Below are 19125 nucleotides of genomic sequence, written 5' to 3'. Positions count from 1 at the left end.
TGAAATATCTGACATCTGAGCTAAGATGTGTTACCAACACAATGCCCCAAAAGAGTGGATGCTATTGCAGAGAAAAGGGATTCCATACAAAATAACAGACAACATTCATTCAGAGGGTTTCTTTTTCTTCTTTTCTTCTTGTTTTATTTTTTTTTTTTTGAGAAACTGCTGAAAATTTCACTGAGAGGGCTGTGATCTGTGTAAGACAGGTCTCTTGAACTGAGATACTACTATTCTTCATGTGGGACTCATGATACTAAAAAAACAGATACCCTGTGGGTTTCTCTGCTAAGGTCTGATTCTGCTTCAGGGTTTGTAAATCCAAGACCCAGGACTGAGTATGTCTATCCCACTTCTGTGTTCCTGGTGCCAGGCATTCTGTTGGGCACCTAGTGGATGATTCATAGTTATTGAAGAAGTGAATGAAGAGTGAAATGGCATTGAGTTGACTATTAAATGAGTCCACAAGTGACCTATAGAGTCAATGCCATGAGGTTTTAGAAGGAGAGAGAACAGCACACTGAGTATTACTGGAGGTGATTGGGCTTGGTGGAGACCTTACATAATAGTTGAAATTTAGAGAGAAATGACCTGAGTCATTTCTCAGACAAAAATGAGCATGGCATGTTCAGGTTCCATCATACAGGACCTCAATGCAAGTAGAAGAGAAAGCTTCTCATTAACTTGAAAAAGAAAAGCATACATTGGGCAAGAATCCAGGGCCCTACAAATGCCTTGCCATCAAACCCATATCTGTTTATAACAGATGCTGCCCAATTTGTCTTTACATGTCAAATGGCTTCCTTATAAAGTTGCTGGGATTGTTTTGGTAGTGGTGATAGGGATAGAGAAGATATAAGAGTGACATATTATATAATATGTTTGCCATACTGCTCATTTCTTGTTGGAACATATTTAGGAAAAATTAAGTTAAAGCACCAGTTTATAAAAAAGAGAATTAAAGTGTTTTTTTTTTCTTATAGTAAACTGACCTAATGATTATGTTTTAATGGGAAGAAATAGAAAACCTGCAAAGTATGTGTAAGATTGGAATGCCATCCGGGGAGATAACACAATTAAGGTGCAAGAAATGTCAATTTCTATGAAAATTAAAACCATTAAAAAATAAATATAATTTGAAGAAGAATGTTCAAACATTGAAATGGGAAATCTCTTGGAAACGAATCCCTGGGTAGTAAGGAAATTAGCTAATGGATTTTCTTACCTGTATGGAAAGCATTTGCAGAATAGAAGAATCTTAAAAACAAAATAAAATCACAGGTAATGCAATGTAGTTTATTCAGTAAATTTAAGTAGGCAGCTGTATAGAAAGAACTACTTCCAAAACTAGCTGGTGGTGACTATAAGACACAACACATTTTAGGGAATTACCAGAATCAAATCGAATCAGAAATAATGAATTACTCATTGATGTGTTCAAAGGATGACAGCCAATGTGATTGCGTGCGTCTCTGAGAGGGGAATTAAATTTAGTTATTCATGGAAATCATGTAAAAGATAACGTCGTAGAAAGATTCAGGGTTCTGGTTAGGGCTTGCTGAAGATGCTGTGTAGCGATTGCACTGGGTTATGTGGGGATGGGGGTTTTGAGTTTTGCCTTTAATTCTTTCCCTGAATTTGTCTTCATGTTCCTTGCCCATCTTTGCATGTGCATTATGGTGTATGCAATTGCTACCCTACAAAGACCTTCTTAGGTATTTATGATCCTGTTGAAAATGAAAGGCTTGTCTACACAGGTTGCACGTTCATTTTCACTCTGCAGCTTGCGAAGATTAATCATTGATCTGACAAAAACAGTGTTCCAAGGAGTCAGGGTAACTAGGACAATGTTTGGATAGATAATATGTTAAGGAGGATTTTGACAACCCGTCAGGAAGCAAGTCTGGATTATTGTTGACTAAGAAATAGCTTTCTCAAGTCAAAGAGACTAAAGAAGTGGCTATACCTCTCAGATGCTGAGTAAGACAGAATTTGTAGGACAATGAAGATGAACAGGTAATTCCTGCACCTTGGGTAAAGATTGCTGATGGTGCCAATGCTTCAAAGCTGGTTTCCCTTCCGTAGACTCTCCACCCTCTCAGATCTAGTAAATCAGTTTCCTGACATGTTCCAGGAGTAAGACCTAATTCTGGAGGGATGCCAGCCCTGACATCCAGGATCTATGTTGCTGAGAATGAATATGTGCCCAGTAATGTCTGTTTGTATAATCCAATGCACACAACCAAGCAGCATAAAGCACAAACAACATTTGCACCCTGCTTCCAAATATAAGAAATGAACAACAAGCCTCAATTAGAATCGAATGATGTGTACATGATCCAGTGACCAGAAGATGTTGATGTGAATGCATTTGTAAAACTTCTGCTGGAGGGCATCTAAACTAAAAAACAGAGACAATTCGCATGGTGGTTAGTTTTATGTGTTAACTTAACTGGGCTAAGAGATGCCCGGACAGCTGTGAAATGTATTTTGGGATGTGTCTGCGCTTCCAGAAGAGATTAGCATTTAAATCAGGAGAATGAAGAAAGAAGATCCATCCTCACTTATGTAGATGGGCATCATCCAATCTACTGAGGGCCCGCATGGAATAGAAAACCTGAAGAAGAATAAATCTGCTCACGCTTCTTGAGCTGAGACACCCATTTTCTCTTGCCCAGGGACACTGGCACGCTTCATTCTCAGGCCTTCGAACTTGGGCTGAATCATACCATTGGCTTTTCTGCTTCTTCAGCTTGCAGATGGCGAATTTTGAGACTTCTTGGCCTCTACAACTGCATGAGCCAAATTCTGTAATAAATCTCTTCTTATATATCTCTCTCTTTATAAATAGCTGTTTTATCTAGAGAACCCTGACTAATACAATCCACTTCTGAGTCCTAATGGGGAAAGCACAGTTATCTCCAATATTCCACAAATTAAAAGTCCATTCATGACTTAATTTTTCACAAATTGAAAACATCACCACTTATGTTCATTGCCTAATTATTGACTGGTGATTAGTGTGTACTCCTTTCCCCGGGGCTCACGAAATCCAGTGTTCACCAAATCCTTCCGTTACAGGAAAGAGGTCTCGATCCAGATCCCAAGAGAGGGTTGTTGAATGTCACACAAGAAAGAATTCAGGGTCAGTCCATAGTGCAAAGCAAAAGCAAGTTTATTAAGAGAGTAAAGTGGTGAAAGTACAGCTACTCCATAGACAGAGTAGGGCATTCAGGAACGCATCCACCGGTATGTACAAAACTTGTTTATACATAAAATTAAAAAAAAATTAAAAAAAAAAGATCATGGGGAGATGTGCTCTGCTACAGGGTTTGTGATAAAGGATTAATTTTCTTTATTACTACATTCTGCAACAATCAATATTATTATCTTTAAAGCAAAATTAGGAGTGCTTCTGTTCTCAAGATATAGGGATATTGGACACTCCCAATTCTGGGTCTGTTTACTAAACATTATCAATCTGTTCCCTTAACTGTAAACATCTAGAGGCTAGGAACACCTAACTTTCCGGGAATGCAGCCCAGGAAGTTCCAGCCTCATTTTCCTAGCCCTCACCCAAGATGGAGCTGCTCCAGTTTGCTGCGTGACGGTGGGGGTATGATAATATGTGCAGGACCTTGGGCCAATCTGTTTGTAAAAGATGCCAATGTTCTTTGCAGCAGGAGAGAAATGATCTCATTCTCATAAGGCAAACTCAGATTTCCTGGTGAACCAACTGAATCTCTTCCTTTGAAAATGCTGGCTCACTTCATTGCACACAAAGCAGAGAAAATATATTAATTAAAGTTCCTACAAGTGATACTTTTCAGACATTTTTAAAGATGTCTAGGTGGCTGACATCTTCTAGACAGGCTGTTGGGTTTTGGAAGATTGGACACCAGGGGAGACCAATCGTATGGTGGAGGCCATTGCTCCATGTGCCCAGAGTATTGTCAGAAATCATAGACGGGTTTATTTTATTTTATTTTAGAGACGGCGAATTGCTCTGTAGCCCAGACTGGAGTGCAGTGGTGTGATTTCTGCTCGCTGCAACCTCCACCTCCTGGCTTCAAGTGATTCTCCTGCCTCAGCCTCCTGAGTAGCTGGGATTACAGGCACCTGCCACCACTCCCAGCTAATTTTTATATTTTTAGTAGAGATGGGGTTTCAATATGTTGGCCAGGCTGGTCTCAAATTCCTGACCTCAGGTGATCGACCCACCTCGGCCTCTCAAAGTGCTGGGATTACAGACGTGAGCCACTGTGCCCGGCAATTAGATGTGTTTTAAAATGTATTCAGGGATGGAGGTGTACTATTCACAGGCAGGTTTTGTATTTAGAAAGGAAAAGGGAGAATCAACTACTAAGGCACCGGAATTTCCCAGCCTGGCATGAACCCAGGAGCACCCAATACTATCCGTGTTTCCAGGAGTTATGTCCACATTTCTAGCACTCTCTGATTTAAGCCCATGAGCCTAAATTATGCCTTAGGCAGTATAGACACGATGTGGTTTTATAGGCTCTTAAACGTTCATATGGATAATTCAGGAAAAAAAAAAAATCCTCTTGAGAAAAGGACTCTGATAAGCGTTTCTCTTCACCAGGTTTGCCAAATCCAGGCAACCCAACCTGCTCAGGTATATAACCACCAAAAGAACAGAGTTTCTCAGCCTTGGCATTAGTAACACATTAGGCTGCATAATTCTCTGTTGTGTGCATTGTAAGATATTTAGCAGCATCCCTGAATCAATCCTCCAATAATCCAACAATTCTGAAAGTCCTAAAGTATTCCCAGGCATTGCTAAGGATCCCCTCTCTGAGAACCACTTCCCTAGTGGAATTATTTCCCCTGGAACTTTACAAAGGAGGCAAAGGATTTACTGAGGCTCATTAAAGCACTCCCCAGAAAGAGACTTCTATGGAGTCCATGACATGCAGTTTCTGTTCTGAAAACAAAATCAAAAGCCAAATCAGGATTTCAGGTGTAGGCAGCTCAAAAACATACATTTGATCCTTCAGAGGATTCTGAGAGGCAGGAACCTACCTGTTCCTTGTTTGTCCATGAATTACTTTCATCTCTGGGTCCAAAATTGGGAGGGGAAAAGCGTTTTGGAGAAGTTGCATGTAACTTTATCCCAAGAAGTCATCATGTGACACAGATTCATCATGTCAGAATGATCATAAAAAAAGAGTGCCGTAATGGGTGACCCATGGCCTTTTAGATGCGTATCCCTTGAGAATGAACCAAATTGGTATTACCTGGACATATTAGAATATCAGACCCATAAAAGTTTGATAAATGAATGTCTTTTACCACCAAGTCATGCCATGGTGTGATATGTGATTGCTGGTGTGATATGTGATTGCTGTTGCTGTTGTGATTGCTGTTGTGTGTGTGTGCACGTGTATGTGTCTAGCTTGGCCAATGAATAGTATTTCATCCTAATAGGTAATATTATAATGCTGTCCTCCATCTTACTTGTATTTTTGTTGTTTTTGTTTTTGTTTCTTTTGAGACAGAGTCTCGCTCTGTCACCCAGGCTGGAGTGCAGTGGTGCCACCTCCTGGGCTCAAGCGATTCTCCTGCCTCAGCCTCCTGAGTAGCTGGGATTACAGGTATGCACCACCACACCTGGCTAATTTTTGTATTTTTAGTAGAGACGAGGTTTCACCATGTTGTCTAGGGTGGTCTCGAACTCCTGGCCTCAAGTGATCTGCCTGCCTCAGCCTCCCAAAGTGCTGGGATTATAGGCGTGAGCCACTGCACTCGGCCTGTTGTTTTTGGTGGTGGTGGCGGTGGTGGTGTGTGTGTGTGTGTGTACATGTTTATCCAGCCAGCCTCTCATCCTGAGATGAGATAATTGGGGAATTCATTCGCCATCATTCATCTAATGAGTTCCTTCTGCTACCCGCCTTGAAGCCTAGGATGAGGCCTCACTCAGGTGCAAAGCATCTCAATTGCAAATCAACTTTTTGGCTGTTCTGAGGGATGATCATTTGACTCTTCCATGCAAGCCATGAAGCCTGTATTGGACCAGCCTATCCCTGCCTTCTTTATTTGGTGAGAATCCATGGAGCTATTTTTAGTGATACAGTGTCTTGACTGACTAAAATGTTTGTATGTATATCTAAATATATGTGTATACACTTAAACACTCTGTAGTTTAAGTCTGTGAGCCTAAATTATGTCTTAAGTAGTGTAGACATAGTGTGGTTTGATGGGATCTTAAAAGTTCAAATGGATAATTCAGAAGAATTATACATATAATATAGATTATATATACAGTCCTTTGTGTGTGTATATATGTATATACACATACACAAACACACATATTCATAGATATATGTGACACTGATCAAGAATATGTGTGTGTATGTGTATATATGTGTGTATATATACAATATGTATATATACATATATACACAAAGGATTTTTTCCTTTGCTTTTCTGAATATGCCTAATATTTTTGAGGTTTTAAAGAGAAGAATGTGTCTATCTATATTTGTTTCTTTTTAATGGCATTTTCGATACCAATACAAGAACATGCTATAGAAATTCAAGAGGGAGAGTTTTCTTTCCCTTGACTTTATTTTTATTTTTGAATTTTTTGAGATAGGGTCTCTCTGTGTTGCCCAGGCTAGAGTGCAGTGGCGTGAACATAGCTCGCTGCAGCCTCAGACTCCTGGGCTCAAGTGAACTTCTGCTTCAGCCTCCCAAGAAGCTGGGACTATATGCATGCCACCACACCCAGCTAATTTTATTTTTTTTTTGGTAAAGTCTGGATCTCACTATGTTGCACAGGCTGGTCTTGAACTCCTGGGCTCAAGAGATCCACCCGCCTGGTCCTCCTAAAGTGCTGGTATTAAAGGCATGAGCCACTGCACCCTACCTTTTTCTTGACAATAGAGTAGCACCATGGTCATGCCTTAAGCTGCAATGCCCTTATGTCAAGTGGGGAAACCTAATGTAATCTACCTGTCAATAAGCCTGGTCCAAGGGCAGTTGAAACGCTTGGAATCTGAGCTTTAGATTAGGATCGGAAGTCCGAGAATGTAGAAGTGAGTCAACGCAACCACAGAAAATGACCATCTCACCTGGTCAACAGGCTCAGTGGGTGCCCACTTAGAAAAGACCCTCTGTCTTTATTGGGACCTTCTGTTCTGTTTCTCTCTGGGGCACAGCAAAGCTTTGCTTTCACACTGCTTTGCTTTCATACCCTCGGCACAGCACAGGTCTTCTTTTGTGGCATGCTCAGAACTGCAGACATTCCTAACATTCATAAGGAGGATGAATGAAAAATTATTGAGTTTAAAAATAAAGGCCATTCTGGAGCATGGGAAGTGGACATGGACGGAGGTCTGTGAACCCCCGGCGGCGTTCTGAATGAACCCTGTTGTTGGATTGCCGCATTCCCCTCCCCCTGACTGCCCTTTGCTTTCTCAATGCCTGTGCTAAAAATAGCAAATAATTAGCAGTGGTCACAATGCTCGCTCTTATGCGCACCTAGTATATTTTAATCCTGCTGGAGCCCTTGTGCCATGCTCTGGTTCGAATTGGCTTTCCCATTTGGTATCCAGAGAGCTAATTCATTTTGTGGCCGCACTCCTGCATTCTTGATCAGCCTTTGACAACGAACACTGTCTGCATAACAAATGTGTCTTTCTCAGGCTGCAGCAACTACAAGAGTGATTAACATGAAATAAAGGCTCCAGCCGGCACGCTCTCCCCGTTCTTCCACGGATACCACTGTTTTTATTTAACCCTGTATTTGTCAGCTCTGTGGGAAATGGTCTTTCTCTCTCTATCTCTCTTTCTCCCCCCATGCTAAGTTCAAAACTAAACAGGGGTCCCCGGCCTCCTCGGAAGGCTCAACTTCTGCGGACTCCCTCTTGGAGAGCTGCCTGCGGCACTCTGGATGCAAATAATTATTCACTCTCTGCTCCCTGACATTTCCTCAAGCACTGCATCAAAAGGGGCTGAATCACACATCAAGTCTCTTGCAGGGAGCCCCAAGTCACCATGTTTCTCCCAGGCTGCAGGTGACGTGCAGGTGAACTTGGGGAGTGTTAATTCCCTGGAAATCAAAGAGGGCAAAGCAGCAATGCTCAGGGTGGCTGGCCTTGGGAGCTTGGCCCAAGGTTGCGAATAGATTTGCAAGCCTCATCATCCTGGCTTTTCAGCTCAGTTTCTTCGTTGGGGATGTATAGATACCCTATTCTTTACCAGAGTGTGGGTAGGTCCTGTTCCAGATAGAGGGTGTTTCCAGGTCTTCCCTTTCGGGACTGCCTGCTTAGCAAGTCCTACCTTTGAAACTTTGGAGAGAGAATATTTCAGGGACGTAAGGGGGCCAGCGTGACTATAAAAAGGCATAGAAGCTTCCTTCTGCTCTGATGAGCAGTCTGTCGAGCTGTTTCCACAGCCCCTTTCTCATTTTCTCTCATTAAAACATGCCAACAGCTTCTCTTATCTGCCTCGGAATAGTCTTTTCAAAATGCATCTTTACTGGAAAAAAGAGTACTTGTAGCATGGGTTCGTGGCGGGGGGACAGGTATCTTTCGAAGCTATTAAAGCAGCATTATAGTAGACTATTGCTCATTTGCGCCTCTCAAAGTCTACAAATTTTTCTAATTCAGACAGAAAACCGAGGCTTTTTACAGTCAACTGGTGAAAATGGATAGCCTTACCTGTTTCCAGGTAGGTGTCATAGTTTCTATTTTAAGTTTCCATGTAAATGTAAACCTTGCTATAAAGGTTCAGAAAGGAAGAGGAAGTATCAAATAGATCCTACAGTGTGCTACTCTATCTGCTTGCTTGTTGACTTGTTTTTCTGTTTCTCTATTGCCTCTTCCCCAAAAAGGATTTGAGGCAAGCTCTGTAAAGATGGATGCAATGGAATCAGCACATGGCTTAAAATAAAAAGGGAAATAGAAAATAAGCCAGAAATATACTATTTACAAATTCTACCTAAGGTGAACCAACTCCCAGAAATTTAAGGAGTGCCTTCATACAGTCACAAAATATGCATATGTGAATAGTAAAGCTTCTGCGGATCCCTAAAGAATTCAGAGCAAATAATACAGCTTAGGTCAGGCTGATGAAAGCCACGGTTCAAAGCAAATGAGGATATTTCTATTGGGGGAGTCCTCTGGGAGTGAACTTTTCAAAGCACTGAGCCTAGTTATAAAAATATCTCACATGTTGTATTGTGCTCGGCAGTTACAAAGGGCTTTCTGCAAAAGTTCTATCATTATTATCTATACCACTAAGTAGGTAGGGTATTTTTACCCTTAAGGTGTAGGTACAGAAACTGAGGACTGATAAATTAAAAAGCTGGGCAAAGCATCCTAAATAGCAAGGAAGCTGTGAGACTGGAAATATATAGCATCTATTTCTCCTGGTTTGAGAGAAAAATTAACCCAGAATTGGTGATCCAGCAATATTTGCAATAGAATAAAAATAGCCAATAACCCATATTGTCTTCCTTGTTTGTGATGAATGAAAGTATTGGTTTCCTCTCCACAGAAAGAGCTCAGATCCAATGAAGTGGCCAACACAGCATAAAGATAAAAATGTCTAAACTCTATAATTTGGTAATTATGATTCTGAATTTAACTCAAGGAAATATTCCGAGATGTGTGGAAATATTTATTGTCAAGAGTATTCGTGGAGTATTATTTATATTTCATAAAAAATGGGAAAAATCAAATGGCCCCAGATATAATGATTAAGCGCATAGTGGGCTTGTTTTATATTAAAAGATTACAAGTAGATGTTAAATTGTGTTTTCAAATAATAGTACAGGATGTGGGAAAGTGCATATGATATAAGGTGAAGTAAAACTATTGCAAATTATAAAATTATATATGGAGCATCAGTTCTCAAACTTTAGAATCCCCTGGAAGGCTTGATAAAATAGGTAGTGACCACCCTCTGCCTCCAGAGTTTCGGATTCAGTCAGTCCAGTGTGGGGACCAAGAAACTGTGGCTTTTTTTTTTTTTTTTTTTTTTGAGATGGACTCTTGCCCTGTCGCCCAGGCTGGAGTACAGTGGCACAATCTCAGCTCACTGCAAACTCCACATCCCAAGTTCAAGCAATTCTCCTGTCTCAGCCTCCCAAGTAGCTGGGACTACAGGCTCCCACCACACGCCTGGCTAATTTTTGTGTTTTTAGTGGAGATCAGGTTTTGCCATGTTGACAAGACTGGTCTCAAACTCCTGCCCTCAAGTGATTTGCTCACCTCGGCCTCCCAAGGTGCTTGGTTTACAGGCATGAGCCACCACACTGGACCTAGAAACTGTGTTTCTAATAAGTTCCTAGGCAATGTTGATGCTATGGGTTCAGGCACCCCATTGAATTAAATACATGTGTATTAAGTGTGTGAACAAGGCCATCCTTGCTTGCAGGATAGTGCTGTCCACACTGGCTGGTGATCGCACTCAATGGGGAACCTTTAAAAAGGTATAAATGTCCAGTGACATTCTCCATTGAGAATGTAAAGTGGCACAGCCACTGTGAAAAAGGGTTTGTCATTTCCTCAGTAAGGTGAAAATGGAGTTACCATATGTCTTAGTCCTTTCTGGCTGCCATAACAAAATGCCATAGGCTGGGTGGCTTATAAACAGTAGACATTTCCATCTCACAGTTCTGAAGGCTCAAAGATCAAGGCACCAGCAGATCCAGTGCCTGGTGAGAACCTGCTTCCTGGTTCATAGACGGGGCCTTCTCGCTGTGTGGTGGAGAAGGCACATGGTGGAAGAGGTGAGGGAGCTCTCTGGGGTCTTTTTCATAAGGACACTAATTCCATTCACAAGGGCTCCACCCTCATCACCGCTCATCACCTCCACCCTCATCACCTAGATCATGTCCCAAAGATCTAAGTCACCTCTTATAGCTCCATCTTGGGGGTTGAGATCTCAACGTATGTATGACTTTTGGGAGGACAGAGACATTCAGTCTATGGTACCATATGAACCAGCAATTACACTCCTAGGCATATTTTATATACATATACGTGTGTGTGTGTGTGTGTGTGTGTATGTGTATGTGTGTATATGTGTGTATCTATCTTATCTATCTATCTATCCATCCATGCTCCAAAAGATTAAAAACAGGTATCCAAAGACATGTAAATGAATGTTAATAGCAGGGCTCTTAACAATAATCACACTTGGAAACAAACCAAATGTATATCAACAAATTAATGGATAAACAAATGTGGTATATCTATACAGTTGAATAGTATTCAGCCATAAAGAGAAATAAACTACTAGTGTATACTACAATATAGATTAAAAAATTAGACTAAGTGAAATAAGCTAGACACAAAAGACCACATATTGTATCACTCTATTTATATGAAATATTCAGAATAAGAAAAGCCATAGACACGGAAAGTAAATTAGTGATTGCTGGGGTCTGAGGATGGGAGCAGGGAATGAGGAATGACTGCTAACAGGTACTGGGTTTCCTTTTGGGGTAAAGAAAAAAGTGATGGTTGCACAACACTGTGAAAGTACTAGAAGCCATTGAATTGTACACTCTAAAACAGTTAATTGAATGTTATGTACATTTTGTCTCAATATTTTAAAATGTCCAGACAGCACCCTCAAGAGATTCTGATATCATAGTTTTAAGAACAGGCATTCATCTTTTTAAAAAGCCTCCCAAATGATGCTAATGTGTAGCTGGGTTTGACTTAAAACCCCAGATCTGGTAGGATTTCAGACAATAGTCGCAAAGGCTGAATAACACTGAGTGTTTATTTGGTGTGGTTCAGTGAAGCACAAGGGAGCTTGGAAAGATGGAAAGATCAATTGCAATGGGTGGATTCTTAGCACTTTGCTAGCTTTGTGTCCATGAACCAGCCACATCAGCCCTACCTGGGAGCTTGTCAGAAACAGAGACTCTCCAGCCCCACCCTTGAGTTAGGTCTCGTAACCGAGACCTACCTTTTCATAAGATCCCTGTGGTTGACATAGGCAACAAAGCTTCAGGAGCACTGGAGAGGTTGTGTAGCCTTTCCATCACTGTGTTTTAGGAAACATTGATGTTGTTGAGGTACTATTGCACACCCTGAGACAAATGGCTTGTATTGTCCAAGTGGTTTAGAAAATATTGGTTGGAAGAAAGTTAAACATAGTCATATCTTTCAGGATCTCTCTGCATCTTTGAGAAGTTCCCATGATGCAGGGCAGGCAAGCCACAAAGTGGGGTTTAATCCCTGAGGGTTCTTGGCTGTGTCTAGGAAATAACTGAAGGGCAAGCTGGAGGTAGAAGAAAACAGCTTTATTGAAGAAGCAATGTTACAGCTCCAGCTGTGTTACAGCTCTGTGACTTTTCCTGCAGAACAGGATAACACTGTAGGCAGAGAGTGTCACATTTATGCCCACTTTTTTTGCTGTTGTTTCTGAGATGGAGTCTCCCACTGTGGCCCAGGCTGGAGTGCAACGGCAGTCTCAGCTCACTGCCAACTCCTCCTCCTGGGTTCAAGTGATTCTCCTGCCTCAGCCTGCTGAGTAGCTGGGATTACAGGTGCCCACCACCACATCCGGCTAATTTTCGTATTTTTAGTAGAGACGGGGTTTCACCATGTTGGCCAGGCTGGTCTCAAATTCCTGACCTCAAGTGATCTGCATGCCTTGACCTCCCAAAGTGCTGGGATTACAGGTGTGAGCCACAGTGCCTGGCATATACCCAGTTTTAATTTCCTGCAGATTAAGGGGCAGTTTGTGCAGAAATTTCTAGGGAAGGTGTAGTAACTTTTGGGTCATCGGGTCATTGCCATGGAAAGGGGTGGAAACTCCTGGGTGTTGCCGTGACAATGGTAACTGACATGGCACACTGTGGGTATGTCTGATGGAAACCTGCTTCTGCCTCGGCCCTGTTTTAGCTACTCCTCAACTTGGTCCCATGACCAAGCTTTGCCTCTGGTGTTGAGTTTTGTCTCCTACCTGACCTGGACCCAGCAACTCTCCACTGAGTATTGTCTGGTTTGCTGTGCAATCACATCCCAAACTATTTGAAAAAGGAAACTCCTTTTAAAGGACCACCTCATGACCCTGAGGGACTCTAGTGATCTGCAAGGTACAATCTGGGAAACGCAGCTCCAGGATCTTCTGGGCCCACCAAGCCTCAACTAAATGTTAGAAATTATCTTGAATTTGGTGAAACTTTAAGAGTGACCCTAAATTTCAGTACCCAAAAAGATGGAGTGTGAAGCAGTGGATTTCGCTGAAACCTGTATCACAAAACAGGAGAAAATGTGGAAAAGAAGCAGAGTCCCCTGATAGCATGGCTCTTTTTCATTGTAGATCAAAAAGATTTTGAAGTTTCATCATCAGAGTTAGGGTAACCTGAAAAGCCGAGATGGCACAACCAACATGGAGCGTGTTCCTGAGAAATTCCCAACTTTCCACTCATCTCCAAACACCATGAACTTTTCCATCGAAATTTTCCAGGTTACATTTGTCTCAACTAATGTCTGAGAAAAACTTTAAGATGTGCTTTTCAAATACATCCTGAGATGACTTAACTACTGTACCAAATAAAACTATCCAGATGAAGAAGAAAGCTTGTGAACTTATGGAAAAAGTGTCAACTACTGCCCTTCTAATCAGATCAACAGACTTGTCTTTTTTTGTTTTTTTGTTTTTTTTGAGACAGGGTCCCACTCTGTCACCCTGGCTGGAGTGCAGTGGCCTGATCTTAGCTCACTACAACCTTGATGTCCTGGGTTTTTTGTTGTTGTTGTTGTTGTTGTTGTTTGTTTGTTTTAATTTTCTGCTATAGAGATGGGGTCTCACTTTATTGCTCAGGCTGGTCTTGAACTCCTTGGCTCAAGTGATCTACCCACCTCGGCCTCCCAAAGCGCTGGGAATACAGGCATAAGCCACTGTGCCTGGCCTTCTTTTTTTTTTTTTTCCTTGTCTGTATTTCTCTGAAAGTCAGATAATCCATACTGAAATTTGTTTTTCTGGAAATGACTGGAAATATCAACATAATTTTTAAACTGCTGCAATCTATTCAAAAAGTTAGGTGGATGGGGACCTCAGAGTTGAGTATGGTTATAGTGTTGAGGTGATGGAGAATGATTTTCTCTGTTCTGTGTCTCGATCTGTTAATATGAGTTTATAGATGAGATGCTGACTCTGCTTGTAGCCCCTTAAACCAAAGGTGCCCTTAGCTTTCACGTCTGCTGAAGACTCAGGAATTGATTAACATAATTATTTTAGAAAACTGAGGAAAAATTTATTTCATTGTAATATAGGAAAAAAAAGAATTTCCAGCCCAAGCCCACATTTCTGAATTCAGTTAATTTCCCTAGATTTAACTGCTACATAAAACAAGTGATTCACAAACAAATTGTGCTAATAAATGAGGAGACAAAAGCAAATGAATGCAAGAGGAGTGATGTGCACTGTGATTAGGATACAAGGCATTGCACCGAAGGTTTTTTAAAAAGATTTTACTGAGGGAAAAAAATAACATCTGTGGTTTTAATTCCTGAATAGAAAACAAGTGTCAATGTAGTTTCCATCCACATTTCACTTGGTTCTGCGTCACCAGAATGGTGCAGGATCTTTTTGTTGAGGGTTTGGAGGGACTAGAAAACTACAACCTGAGGGCCAAATCCAACCTAAACCACCCGGTTTTATAAATAAAGTTTTATTGACACACAGCTACACCCATTCATTTACAGATTGTCTGCGGCTCCCTTCATGCTACAATGGCAGAGTTGAACGTTTGCAACAGAGACCAGAAAGGCCTAAAATACCTGGGTCTTTGCAGAAAAGTCTGCTGATCCCTGGCCTTGAGTAATTCTGTGTATTAAGTCATTTATGTACACATTTCATGATCCGGAGAGTTTAATGCCAAAGAAGAACAATATCAGATCCATCTGTGATGTCAATAAACATAAGCCAACAAGTAACTATTGAGTTTTCTTAACTCTTACAACCCAATTCTGAGAATCTATTATGTGGAAGGCAAGGTGAGGGTTAGGAAGATGAGGAAAACTGTTCTTGCCTTTAAAATGGTCTAATGGGTGAGAGGCAAATGACTACTAATTTGAGTTGCGGACATGCTCCAAAAGAGATATTCACGAAGTTCTATATTGGGTGATGGATTAAAGAGGAATATAACCAAAAGCAGTCCAGTAGTTGCACAAGACTTCCTAAGGGCAGTGGTGTTTGGGGTAGTCTTCAAAAATGAAATGCATAAAAAGGAGATAATTCCAGTGTCCAAAGAAAGGAAGCTGGTCAGAAGGCCGTGGACATGCAGGAGGTGTTGAAGTAGATCTATTAAATGGGTTTCTGGAGCAGAACAAGACTTCTAGGTGGCACGTTTCTTTCCATGGGTTCATCTCTCTGTGCATTTCCTGTGACTGTGCAATTCCCCAGGGCTCTGAGCCTGGGATGTGTGTCAGAGAGGGGTGGGAAATAAGGCAGATAGGAATGAACTTGAATGGGGGCAGATTTTACATTCCTGACTGAGGAGTTTGCATAGAACTCAGAGGAAGAGTTTCAGAGAGTGAAGCAACAACCTATTTGGAATGATTTAACTTTCCTATATGACTGAGTTGGATTAGAGGGGGGAGAGGTTGACTTCTTTCTCTGTCAGGGAAATTTTCCATCTCATGATGACTTCTGTCATGAGATGATAGGGTGTCATCATCTTTTCCTCATCATTTGAAACATAATGAGAGATATTTGTTTTTAGATGGATCTTCTCTTCAAATTCACCAGGCAGCCCAGCATCGCATATCCGTTGGTCAGGTTCTGAGTGATTCAGAGGTTGGCTTTCTATTCTTAATGCAGATGGGCACCATGTGGATGAATTGGTGGTGTGAAACACTGTTTGGGAGGAAACAGCTCCAGCCCAAAGCCAGCAATACTGTGTATCTCCTTTCTTGCTGGCCTATCATAGGACAGATGTGTTTCTTACAGGTTAGTTTGCATTAGAGAATGTGCGGCTGTGTGATGTGTGCTGACTTTCTGTAGATACCCAGGCAGCAGGTCATGGTTCTATCACAAAGCCGTAAAAAAACAAAAAAACAACAAAAAACAAACAAAGAAACCAAAGCTTCTGGCTCCATCACTATCTGCCTGCATGGTTTTGACAAATTATCTTACCCCATTGGGTCTGTGGTTTCTTAACTCTGAAACAAGGGGTCAGCAAAATATTTTCTGCAAAGGGCCAGATAATAAATGGGTTCAGCTTTTTAGGCCACAGCATCTCTGTCGCATCTACTCAACTCTGCCATTGTAGGAGAAAAGCAGCCACAGACAGGCATGCAAATGAATGTGTGTGGCCAGATTTGGCCAGCACAATGCAGTGCATCCACCCCTGGACTAAATAACTCCTCCAGCTCCAAGAAGATTGTATGATGGGAAGTCAAGAGTAGAAAGAAACACAGAATGTGCTTGAGCTTTTCATTGTCTGTAATGGGAGAGAGCTCCTTTTTGTAGAGGGAAAGGCTCTGAATGGGGCCAGAAACAAAATGAAAATGGAACTCCATTGTGGGAAGGAGTTCATTTAAGTCACCCCAGTCACCTGTCCTTGAAGCTTGTCATGACTGAAACAGACTGTAGGGCTTTGCAGACCATCTGCAGAACAGACTGCTTGCAATTTATCCCCCGTTTAGGTCGTTCAGACCCCACAGTGCAAACAGACCCCAGCACATGACTGGAAACAGTTTCTTTATATTAATAATTTCTCGCCATCAAAATTGCTATTTATTTAAGTATGACTGAGAGCCCAGGCGCTAGGCTCACCCAGAATCCAGTCCGACAGACTTGATGAGCTTGTGATTGTGCTATAAAGCAGCTCTCTAAGCAATAGGAAGATGCAGCAATGATAACGTACCTTTGCAATTTTCTCAGGTACAGCAAAGCTTCAAAGCACGAAAAAGATGAACTCGAAACACCAGTGACTGGAGGAACCATGACAACACAAACAAGAAGGAAACAAGAAAGAAAAAGCATAATCCTGGTTTTTGTGTTCTGAATTGTGGATTTGAAATTGAGGCTCCCGTGGCTGCTGACAGTCTGCCTTGATGCTGCTGATGTCTGGGTGATGAACAGTCATGGGTTTCCTCCCACCTGCCTCTGTGGATTAATGAAGAGCAAGGCAGGAATGGCAGACCTGCCATCTGGAATGACCTTACCTGATAAGATTGTTCTGCCTTCCCCGCCAAAGGTGAGGGGGGCTTTCAGGATGCAGGAGACTGTTTTCCCCGCACCTTAATGAGAAAAATTGACCGGTTTATTCACCAGCTGTCTTCTTTGTTTCTAATCCAAGCAATTGCTGCAAAATCTTTTTCACTTCTTCCATGTTGAAATTGAGCAGAAAGCCCCTCGAGTGGCTTATCTTTGGCAGATAACAAGGAATCAGGTTGGAGGAGTCACACAGACTCGCTGGGAGACACATGGAATGGGAGACCAGCAAATATTTACACACTGTGTTCAAGATCCATTCTTAGAAGTGTGAGCATAATTTATGTGACATTTCGAGCACTGTGCCAGTGAGCGCCTTCTCTATGTACAAAATGTGCTACTTTAGTTGTGGCTGTGTCACTTTTGGTGGAGTGCAGCCTTTGTGAGTTTCAATGGTATGGCGGCCTTTTCTCTGGGGCAAGAGTAAACACCACCAAGGAAAGCTATTGTTTTCCTGTGTGAGCTAGTGTTTTCTCTATAAAACTCGTAAAACGGTGTTCTACCTGTTGTGAACTTCTTGCTGAAAACTGTTTACTTTTGGAATATGCATATATGTTCATAAAAAGGGAATGAAATCTATTGGGGCCCCCAAACAATGACAGAAATCAGAATGTTAAAATAACTCCAGCAATCTAGATATTTCCTGTAAGTTTTCTGTGAATTCTGGATCTTGCAATTTTTAAAAGATTTTAATTTTTTTTTTCTTTTCAAATCTCCCTCTTCACAGAATGGATCTTGCAATGTTTAATATCTAAACGAATTCTATAGATAATAACAGCCAACATCAATAGCCTCCACAGTATTCAAAGGGCATGATATGTATTTACTTACTTAATTTTCCCTAGAATCCTGAGTCAGAAATTATCGTTATAACCATTGTAGCTAACACACCCAAGCACACACAGAAATTAAGTGGTAAAGCCATTGAGTTCAGGCACTGGACTTCAACTGAATGTTCTTAAACCCTATGCTACATTTGGCAGAACTGTGGTTTTTCCACTTCGGCACCAGTGACATTTGAGGATGGATGAATCCTTGTTGTCTAGGGTTGTCCCGTGCATTGTAGGATATTCAGCGGCATCCCTGGCCTCAATCCATCAACTGCCAGTGCTACCCTCACAACCTCTCACTGTAACAACCCCAAATGGCTCTAGAATGGCCAGATGTCCCCAGGGAGAACAAAATCGCCCCTGGTTGAGAACCACTGGATCGAGCTACATAAAATTCCAACATTGGATTATTCTTAACCTGCAAAAGTGGCAATTTCAATTGAACTTGGTCCAACTGAAGTCTGTTCCTGGTCAAGCTTCCCTGATAGACTAGTTTTTCAGATGGGTTCAGAAGGGTGTTGAGTACATGGGAAACGAGAGATCTGGAAGGGCTTTGCAAACCCCAAAACTCCAGTATGTGTAGCAGTCACAGAGACACCCCAGATTCGGAATAGACTGACATGAGAACCAAGGAACTGATGGAGTTTGAAATTACTTCACTTTAAAGCACATGTGCAGGTTAATTGCTGATAAAAAAAAAGTTGCAGGTGGGCATGGAAAGCTGGAGAGGGGCTCAATGCAAAGTTTCTTAAAGGCTTAAACCAATAAAACTTGAATCCCATTCCTCACTCTCCAAGGAGCCCACTCCATTATGAAAAAGAACTTCAAGCAAATTTGAATCTTTCTTCACTGAGTTCTAACATACTCCAGATCTGTATTGTGGAAGCTCTTCCTAAAGTCCATTTGTGCTTCCTGGCTAAGTGTGGAATGACTGCGCTGCTATATCCCATCATGGGCAAAGGGTACCTGCTATGAAGGGCAAACTGGCATCAGCCTAAGTCTTCATTAAGAACAAGGTAAGACCATTCAAATGTGTTTTTATTTCTGTATGGCCGTGTATTCCACATTCACCAGCGACTAA

The 19125-nt window shown here is 41.6% G+C and overlaps 1 protein-coding gene across 2 annotated transcripts in view; it reads left to right on the top strand.

The window, feature by feature from the left end:
• PUDP (pseudouridine 5'-phosphatase) overlaps positions 1 to 19125 on the top strand; it is a 441859-nt gene that overhangs the window by 360071 nt on the left and 62663 nt on the right. For both annotated transcript variants that reach the window (XR_002912965.3, XR_008518006.2), the window contains one exon: positions 16882 to 19060. The gene's annotated coding sequence lies outside the window, so the exon portion shown is untranslated. The remainder of the gene's footprint in view (positions 1 to 16881; positions 19061 to 19125) is intronic.

This window comes from Pongo abelii, chromosome X, assembly GCF_028885655.2.
Source record: "Pongo abelii isolate AG06213 chromosome X, NHGRI_mPonAbe1-v2.0_pri, whole genome shotgun sequence".
Taxonomy (NCBI): domain Eukaryota; kingdom Metazoa; phylum Chordata; class Mammalia; order Primates; family Hominidae; genus Pongo; species Pongo abelii.
This window is presented reverse-complemented; position numbering and strand designations above follow the sequence as displayed.